We start from the raw sequence: 9,831 nt of genomic DNA on the forward strand, positions 1-9,831 counted from the left end.
TATTTTAAACACAGTGTAACGGTCTTGGATTAGTAGGGAATTACACTTGGGGTAGTTTAAGTCGTGGCAAACAACCAGGTGGTCAACACACTGCTGCAACGTGACATCCAAATTCAGATCTTTAGGATGTCTACTCACGACTTTCCTTGGATTGAATCAGTTTAATACAAAATTGGTAGCAGCTTTATTTCACTATCCTTATTACCTTGGCAGGAGGTGTCGACTGCTGCCCCCGATTCAGCACGACCTTGGTCATAATTTTGTCTGCCTTCGGCAGTGTTTCTCCTACGCACCAATGGAGTGACTTCCTCCTTTTCCTTTTCCTCAACCTCCTCCTCTTCCTCAACCTCCTCAATGACCAAAAGAGGCCTTTTGAGAGGGCATCAAGGCTTGATGGCCAAAGACTGACCTTCCTTGATCTGCTTGCAGGCCACCATGGTGGCATCATTCACCATTGCTCTTAACTCTTTCTCCTTGGCAAGGGCATCATTCACCACATCAAATATATGCTTCACAAATTATAAACAAACTCATGCAAGCATCTAAATCATTTACACGACCTACGCCGAGTGAGTGCGTACCTCACCCCTATAGTGGCCCTGCCATCACGACGTACATTCCACATGCTCATCACCAAATACGGCCCTTGCCAATCTTTCATAAACAAATACATGACAACAAATACAATCATAGAACAAGAATATATAACTCTAATCAGAATCAATACACGGTTATAACCGCGGTCAAAAGTCGAGGCAAATGCCCTAAACCCGGTGCATGTGCCAATTTTTTTACCTCAAGTCCTGCGTAGAAGATGGAATGACCTCGAGTGTGATCCTTTTCCCGAGCCTTGCGGAAACCCTAGTCATAACATAAATGGTACGCTTATTAAAATCTATGTCTGATAACCGGCTCCAAGACTAATTCCTAGCCCTTGAGATCCCCAATTCCATCAAACCAAGCAATGGAATCGTTCCCCGAGCCCCTCAAGCCTAATTCCCAAAACCCAAAAAAATTGCATCTTGAAAAAGCACTGGCGTCGCAACGGTCAGGGAGAAAAAGCACTAAGTGCCTATGCCACTAATTGCACTGCGACGCTGACCCCTTGGCGCTGTGGCGCTGCTGCGAAAACCTAGAATGACCTGTGTTTTTTCCCTGCGATTTCTTAAACCTAAAAAATTACCAAATCAACCCAAACTCAATTCCAACAGACTTTACATAGAATTTCAACCCCAAATCAATAATACAATCCACAAGCAAAATTAAAGTATCACCAAAACACACCGAAATTCCAATTTCCCAAGAATCCCATGAAGAACCAAGAACACCCAAATGAGAAATGAGAAACTTGAAAACAATCTTACCTCTGCTCTAATATCCAAAATTCTAAAGTGGGAGATGATCCTTAACTACTGCTACTTCCCTTCCTTGAGCCCAAACCCCTTCTAGCGATCCTCAAAATCCTAGGTGCTTGGTCTTGCTTGAGTTAATAAAGAAGAATGAGAAGAACTTCTAGAGAGAAAGATAAGGGAAGATTTTTTCAACGTGAATGAAGGTTGAGTGTTCAGACTTAGTCAAATCCTTACCAATTTGTCAAATGACCAATATACCCCTTCATATAAACCCATTTTTTAACACACACCAAGAGCAAAATGGTCACTTGCCTATAATTGCCACTAAACCTCAAATTTCCAATTTAATCACTAATCCACCAAACACAAATATTTTTCCCCAATTTACTTTATTTAGCAATAAATCCCAAAATATGCAAAAATTCCCATAATACTCCTTGGCTCGACCCAAGCCAAGTATTTTACCCCCGTTATGACTTTTCGCTTAACCACTTGAATGGATCCACTCATGGAGAAAATCACAAATATATTCACATAATAATGTGGTCTTAAGCACATAACACATAATGACTACAAATATACCTTCAACAGGTCAAAATTATGAAAAATACACATTTCTAACAAAAATGGGTGTTTAAACATAATATACACAAAATCATGCATACTAAATCATATAATCATATAAATCAATTAACTCACACTTAATTTCCCCACGTGTCCTCCCAGCACGCTAATCAAAGCACTTAATTATATTAAAGTTTTGGGACGCTACAAGCCTGACCTTGGTTATTTGTTTTGTTTTGGACATATTGTCCTAGATAACCACACGAGATCAAATTTTCAATCTAGTCCTTGAGTTGTCGACACTCCTCGGTGAGGTGGCCTATATCCCTATGGAACCGACAGTACTTGTTTTGGTCCATTTTAGCGCGTTGATTACGGATAGGCTCAGGTCGCCTAAACATGACTTCGTTCTCATTTTCCACATAGATATTTTCTTGAGACTCTATTAGCTCAGTATAAAATATATATGTGGAGATGTGTTTATCTCATTTTTTCTTCTACTTCCTTCTGCATCAGGAGCATTCCCTTCATTCTTCTTCCTTTTGATGGTGTTGTCATTGGCAGTAGGGGTTGTTGCTAGGACAATTGAACTTGCAACCGTAATTGCACTTATATTTAATGTAATTATTGGGGTCAAAGCTGTCAACTATAATTCCAACCTAACATCTTCCACATTTATGATTCTTTGAGCTCGTTCAGTGAACTCCATAATAGTTCGAGTTGGTTTCCTTTACAGGTCCCACAAAGTGCTGCCTGGTATAATTCCAACTCGAAATCAAAATGGCTACTGCCATCGACATTTCGAGCATTAGCATCCTCAATATTGAATCTCCTAATATACTTCTTGAAATACTCTCCAGGTTGTTGCTTTATGTTTGCAAAGGAAGAGGCCCCGGGTTTAATGTTCCGTGCAGTTTGGAATTTCTTTTTAAATTCCTTTGACAACTGTTCCCAAGACGAGATCGAATGTCTGCAGAATTTATCAAACCAACTTTTTGTTGCCCTGGTTAAGGTAGTTGGAAAGAGTATGTAGCGGAGCTCGAGCCCAACATTACTCGCCCTCATAAGGTGCTACATGTGGTATTTAAATCCTTGGAGAAGGGAGTGTTTGAGATGTGTAGAGCAAAGGGTTCGAGCTCCTCATCTAAGTCATAAGTCTTTTCCTTGACTTTTCCCTCTCATACGAACCTGAATTGCGCCTCTATGAGATTGATCTGTTCCTGAACTGGATTGATGGGAGGAGGTATTTGTGCCCTTGGGAGTTGGCTATTGTTCAACAAAACTCTAGCTCCATGTTGTAGTATAGGATTGTAATTATTCCTGTATACTAGTGGTATAGGATCTTCTCGTTGGGCATTTAAGTGTGCCCTCAAGTCTGGGTTTGGCTGATTAAACTGCCCCTGATTTTGGTTTAAATGGTCTCGAAGGTCAGGACCATCATTTGGATAATTATTGTAGTATCTTGGCTCGATGTTATATACACTCACCGACCTACTCATATTTTGACTATCAGTTCGGTAACTATCTTCAGCAAAAATCACAGTTCGTTGCTGTTGTTGTTGCTGAGCATTGTTTCGAGGTGGATTTTCGACGTGTATTCTTATCCCTGTAGCCCGGGACCTAGACATGTGACTTCCTGTTTGTTGAGGATGTCTCACTTGTCTACTCCCTTTATTTTCTCCTAGCGGAGCTTCATGGCAACTTATTTGTCTGTGTCCAGGTCTTAGATTTCTATCCGCACTGGCACTTCTGTGCTCCAAGCTAGCCTTTGCGGTATTCCCTCTCTAGCTCTTCTTCCTCCCTGAACAGGCTCCCTATTTTGTGGGATGTCTCAAGCTGGTGATGGATGTCGTATTGATGATGGAGGATGCCAAATTGGAGACGCTGGGGGTTTCTCATTGTTTTGAGTAGGTCGCGCATGTTCTAGATTATTGCTCTGAGTTACTCTTTGAGTAGCTCGATTATTCCCAGTGTGTACGGGGCACCTCTCTGGCTTGGTTATTGTTTACCCGCAGGGGATTTCAAGAAGAATTACCTTGCTGGTTAACTCTAGGGTTTGCAATAGTTCCTCCTGTTTGACCCTGGCGAGCTCTTTGCTCGGCCATCTGAGATGCGGTGCTTCCACGCAGTCATCCCCTGGCTCTTCTCGGGGTGCCTCGGCAACTACAGCTCTCCTGGCCATTTCCTCATTTATTTGGGTAGCTTTAGCAAGTTTTTCCCTTTGGCGTTAATTCTCCAATTCCACCATTGGAATATACCTGGTTGGATTATAAGAATCTTGCTGGGGATGTTACGAGTTCTGCCCAGGATCTCAAGGGGTCGTCGAAGCACTCCCCTCGTCATGAGCTTCTTCGTCATTCATGGGTCACTTGTCGGCCCGTCTGGGATGTTCTTCAGTCTGTGGGGTTGGTTCTTCTGATATTCTTGGAAGTGGTGTCCACTTCAAGAACCAGGAAAGTTTCTAGTGGAGGCGACCATTACGATGATGAATTAAGAATTTTAGAGAGGTGTAGTTTGAATTGCTTAATGCTCTCAATGATAGCACCAAATTGTTGACGCAAATTTTTGCCAACTAAAAATAAAAGCAGTTAAGCTAACTAATTAAAAAAAACAAGATGAACATGGAGTTTTTTACGTGGTACAGTAGTTATATCCACCTAGTCAACAAGTCACTTTTATTAAGAATTCTGAGTTAAAGCTTAGAAAAGCACAAGATTTTTCCATGAAGAATAAATGACTAAAGTCCAGGTATTTATAGACTTGGTTTCAGATTCCCTTCCCCACAATTTTAGGGGAAAGTTACATAAATATCTTACATTTAAACTCAAAATACAAATATATCAGGTAACAAGTAAATATCTAAACAAATCCCTATAAAAGAGGAACCGTTCATTTGAATATTGTTTCTGACGCTTTTTCAACGCGCTTTCGAGCAGATCTCTCATACTCTTTGAGGTAGAACCGTTATGACCTCTCGTCCAAGCTAAAATAATTCTAAAGCTTTCGAGCAGATTCTCTATATCTGAGTTGACATCAAGCTACGCACTTTGGGTTTGCTCGGCAAACCCTTTATTACCTGTAAAATTGTATTGACATTATAATATCTGGGTTTGAAGCTTACTGTGATAATCTCCGAGCTTACTTTCCAAGAAAAATGTTTTCCTCGAAAATAGGGTATAATATTTATAAATGTGAGTTTAACAGAATTTGTTGTTTTCCATTAGATTTAACATTTTTGTTATTGTTTTTTAACATTGTTACTCTAAATTAATCTATATAAGGTAAATCAATTTTAAAAAATAAAACATAATAAAGTCATCCAAATAAGGCAAATAAATTAAAAAATATATATAAAAAGTAATAAATGAGTCATAATAATTTCTCGTCACATATTTTAAAATTATATATTAAAGTATAAATTTCTCTATGTAACAACCCTCAAAACATACAAGGCCAAAACATGCGGAAATTTAAAACTTTTTACTTTTAACTCATTGGATCGAAAATCCATATAAAAAAACTTTTAAGAGATCGTGTGCACACACTTTTAGTTTTAGCAAATAGAATTACAACGACTCTTTTATAGAGTTAAAACAAAACAAATATCATAAAAAGAAATAACAAGCTCCCAACGTTTCTTTTCAAAATGGTGTTCCATCAAAACCTCCCCATGTCGGGCCACATGTACATATCCCAAGCAGACTCCAGCACTCACTTTTGCACTTTGCTTTTGCATTTACCTACAACATGAAACAACTAGGTAAGCAAAAACATTTAGTAAGAATAGCCTTGCACACAAATGTACTAAACCTAATAACGGGTTGCCCTAAGGTAGTTACCACTACCGGTCATAGGGTATTGGATAAATTCCAACTCTATCATACAATTCTCAATAATAGTCCTAACAGAAAATCAAGCACATTGGTTGTGCCCAACAACCAATGTTCATACTTATCAAGACCACCTGCTTTCAGAAAATCCTAGACATTCAAGATATATAACCATATCCGAAATAAATACTCTGGTTGTTTCTAACAACCAAGTTCACTCATATCACAATAACATGTACTCAGAAAATTCCCAGAACATACAATATATCACTCATATCGTAATATTCTGCACTCAGAAGATTCTCAGAATATTCAATTATATTCAACACACATCATGACTAAGCAACTAAATTATTAACAAGGTATCTGGGCAACAACCCAGTTCCAACATCTATGTCCTGGCTCCAACCCGGACTATATTACCATTGTCCTGGCTTCAACCTGGACTATATACTTACCATGCCCTAGCTCCAACCCGGACTATATTACCATTTTCCTGGCTCCAACCTAAACTATATACTTACCATGTTCTGGCTCCAACCTGGACTATATTACCATTGTCCTAGCTCCAACCCGAACTATATACTTACCATGTCCTGGCTCCAATCTGGACTATATTACCGTTGTCCCAGCTCCAACCCAGACTATATTATGCTAAGGTTTTGGCTTCAACCCGAACCTACTTACCATTTATCTATAGAATGCCAAAGCATTGCAATAGTAGGCATTAAGCATACCCTGGTCTTAATGACCCAAAAAAAACTAGTGTAATCTACTACTAAAAGCACACACTAGTATATTCATGTCTTAATGATCCAAACAAAACTAGTGTAATCTACTACGACAAGCACACACTAGTATATTCATGTTGTAGCCAAGAAAGAGAAAGGCTAACTTGGAGTCCTTAGCTCCCAGCTGGATCTTTAACACCGCTATTTGTTTTCCCTTTCATGGTTATTGTAATTAATATAGTGTACTCTGATTAAACTATGACATACTCTTATATCTAATATTTTACGATAGTTACATGCAATAAAGTTCTCTTAGAGACTCTATACTATAGCCTCATATACACCTTATAGTGTATAAGGTCGGATTTCATTTTAGTCTTTACAGAAACATGAGAAAATTGGCCTCACCACAACACGCTCTCTGTGCCGTGCATCTTAATAATCATTAACTAGAGAACTCTCTTATCGAATAACTCGTATTTTAGTTTTTGAAAAAGGAGTTCTACTCAACTCCTATCTTAGAAAAATATTGTTCTCTCACAAAAGTATACCGTTTTCTATCATTTACCAAAATACCGTTTTTTCCCCTTTACAAATAATATATGACAATGTTATCCCGTTCTCTTAAAGATTCTACAAAAAATCCAACTCCCATTCTTACCATTTTTGTCCATAACCTAGGATCTCTTTTTACGTTATTTTTTAAAAGAAGGGCAATTGGACCCCATGTTTAGAAAATGGTAAAAATGAATTCTCAATAACCTTAAGCTTATTTGGGATTGTTTAGATATCCAAAACTTTAGCTATTTTTGTAAACAACTTCATTTCCAATTTTGAACCTAACTTTTTCACTATTCATTTTAACGTGATGAAAATCCCGCTTTTAAGCTCATATTCTATGTTAGGTTCTCTAACCACAACCCTTTAAAATCTTGTTCACGTATTATGCATCCTAATGATAGGAACTAGGCGAAAGCTTACGTCAAAATTCAATTTAGGTTAGGAAAACTAACCTCCCAATACTCGTTTTTTTGGTAAGGTTCGAAATTATTAATTTTTCCAGTTTATAGGGAAATTTAGAAAAATTACTACTCTTAAACCGTGACATATTTTATTCTAAAATTTTACCAAGGCCTTGATACATATCTTAAAAAATTTCTCACCTAGTTTCATAATTTTTGGGATGGCAAAACCCATTAGACCATTTAAAGAAATCTGGGCAGTGTCTTCTGCCTAGGAGTTTTTCTCAGATTTTTAGGGTTCTTTGAAAAATTATTACTCTTACACCGTAGCCCAGTTCTTTTAGAAATTTTACCAGGATCTTTAATAATATCTAATATAGTTTCTCTCAAATTTTCATAATAATTAGGACAGAAAAACCCATTCAAAATGTAAGACAATCTGGGCAGTGTTTTCTGCCCAGAAATTTCGTTTTCAGATTATTGGGGAAAACTTTGAAAAACCATTACTCTTTAACCATTTTTCATTTTCCTCTAAAAAATTTCTTTGATCCTTATACATATTTAAACTAACAGTTTACCAAGTTTCATGGCTTTTGGCTTAGTAAAACATGTTCAATTTTTAAAACAATCCGGGCAGTGCATGCTGCCCAGAAATTTTCCAGATTGCATCAAGATGCCAAAAAATTCATAACTTAGGTTTGAAAACGATTTTTTTTTTCCATTTTCCAAAGCCTAAACTCAAGTGCTCATCTAGAACTATGCAACTATATAAATTATTTCCACAAACAGAGGTAGTAGGGTACGATCTGACCCGTTGTAAGTCAGACCACAAAAACTTGGCAGCATGCATTTTTACACATTCTCGCAAAACTAAACACAACTAGCAAAACTCTAGCAACATGCATGCATGAAAATAAAAAAATCAACCAAGCTAACCCTCAAGCATAAAATAAACTTCAAAAACCAACAAAATAACCTATACAACTAGTTCTAACATCAATTATAAAAAAACAACTCAAAAACCAACCAAAAACTCTACCTTTGTAGTTCTAGCATGGAGATGAGATTCGTTAGCTTTTCAAACTTCCTCCTTGGATCCTATACACTCAAACCGAGCCCCAAAGGTTACACAAGCAGATTTTTAAAGAGTGTTAGGGTAGAAGATGGAGATGAGTGGAAAAATTACCAAAACTCTAAAATCCTTACCTTTGTTCTCACTAAAACATCAAAAACTCTAAGAAGATTGAGATCTTCTTAGAGCAACTTCCCTTTAAACCTAGAACACAAGATCCATGTCATGCATGGCTATTAGAATCACATGAATGCATAGTAAAACCCCTTAGGATTTCGGGTTTGAAAGAAAAAGAGAAGGAAAGAGAATGTACTAGGTTCCAAACTTACATTTGCCTAGATATCTCTTGAGTTTCTTCCTTCTCCAATGGGGAGAGAGTGCTTGCTCATAGAGAGAAAATGGCAGCAATGGAGAGTGACGAGGGACTGGGGCTACAGTTATGGGGAGAAAGAATGGAGAGAGCTATTTTCTTGAGGAGAAGAAAATATTAAAAAAATAATGATTGGATGTGTAAGAGGGAAATGATTGAGGGTTTAGCCAATGGGTGGGTAAGTCTCTTACTCTTCCTAGGGTAGGTGTCCTAGATACTTGAGTATGCTAGGGCATAGCCTAGCCGCCCATCACACCCTCTCTCCACCTTTAAAAATGACTAAAATGCCCTTGTTCTTTTTAACTCACTTCTAATGCACTCAAGGGCCCTTTGGTAATTTCACTCTTTAAATTTAACCAAAATTTTACCCTATAGTTTTCAAATATCTCCAAGATAAATTAAATAAAATAAATGTGACCAAAAATAAAATTTTGTCCCATAACACGTAATTTTGGTAATTTACTCAAATTGACCAAAATGCCCTTAGAGGCTCAAGAAAGAATTTCTATTCTTAAGCCCGGTAGATTGGAATTAAATCCTCAATCAATTTTTCTTAATTTTATTGGCTCGACTATACAATCTCAGTTGCCAAATATTTTTATGCTATAGTATTCCTCATTTTACCTAATCCGAGATTTTTCCGTTAGTAGGGTTTGCCCCTCGGTTCAAGACCAATTTTCTTTGCATAGGCCTAAACCCTTTACCAAATTAGCACAACGGCTATAAAATTCACAAAATAACATAATTTCACATAATATTATTTATCGAAATAATATTTCACATAATTCTTCACTGGCTCCAACCGGCTACTAACGGGTGTTCAAAACACGGGATGTTACACTCTATTAATTATATTTCCAAAACTATAACCAAAAAATATTTACGTGCTTAAATTTATTATTTTCTTACTTTACTAATTATTTATTTTGTCATTTAACGTATTTTGTTTA

Source organism: Humulus lupulus, chromosome 1 (assembly GCF_963169125.1).
Source record: "Humulus lupulus chromosome 1, drHumLupu1.1, whole genome shotgun sequence".
Classification (NCBI taxonomy): domain Eukaryota; kingdom Viridiplantae; phylum Streptophyta; class Magnoliopsida; order Rosales; family Cannabaceae; genus Humulus; species Humulus lupulus.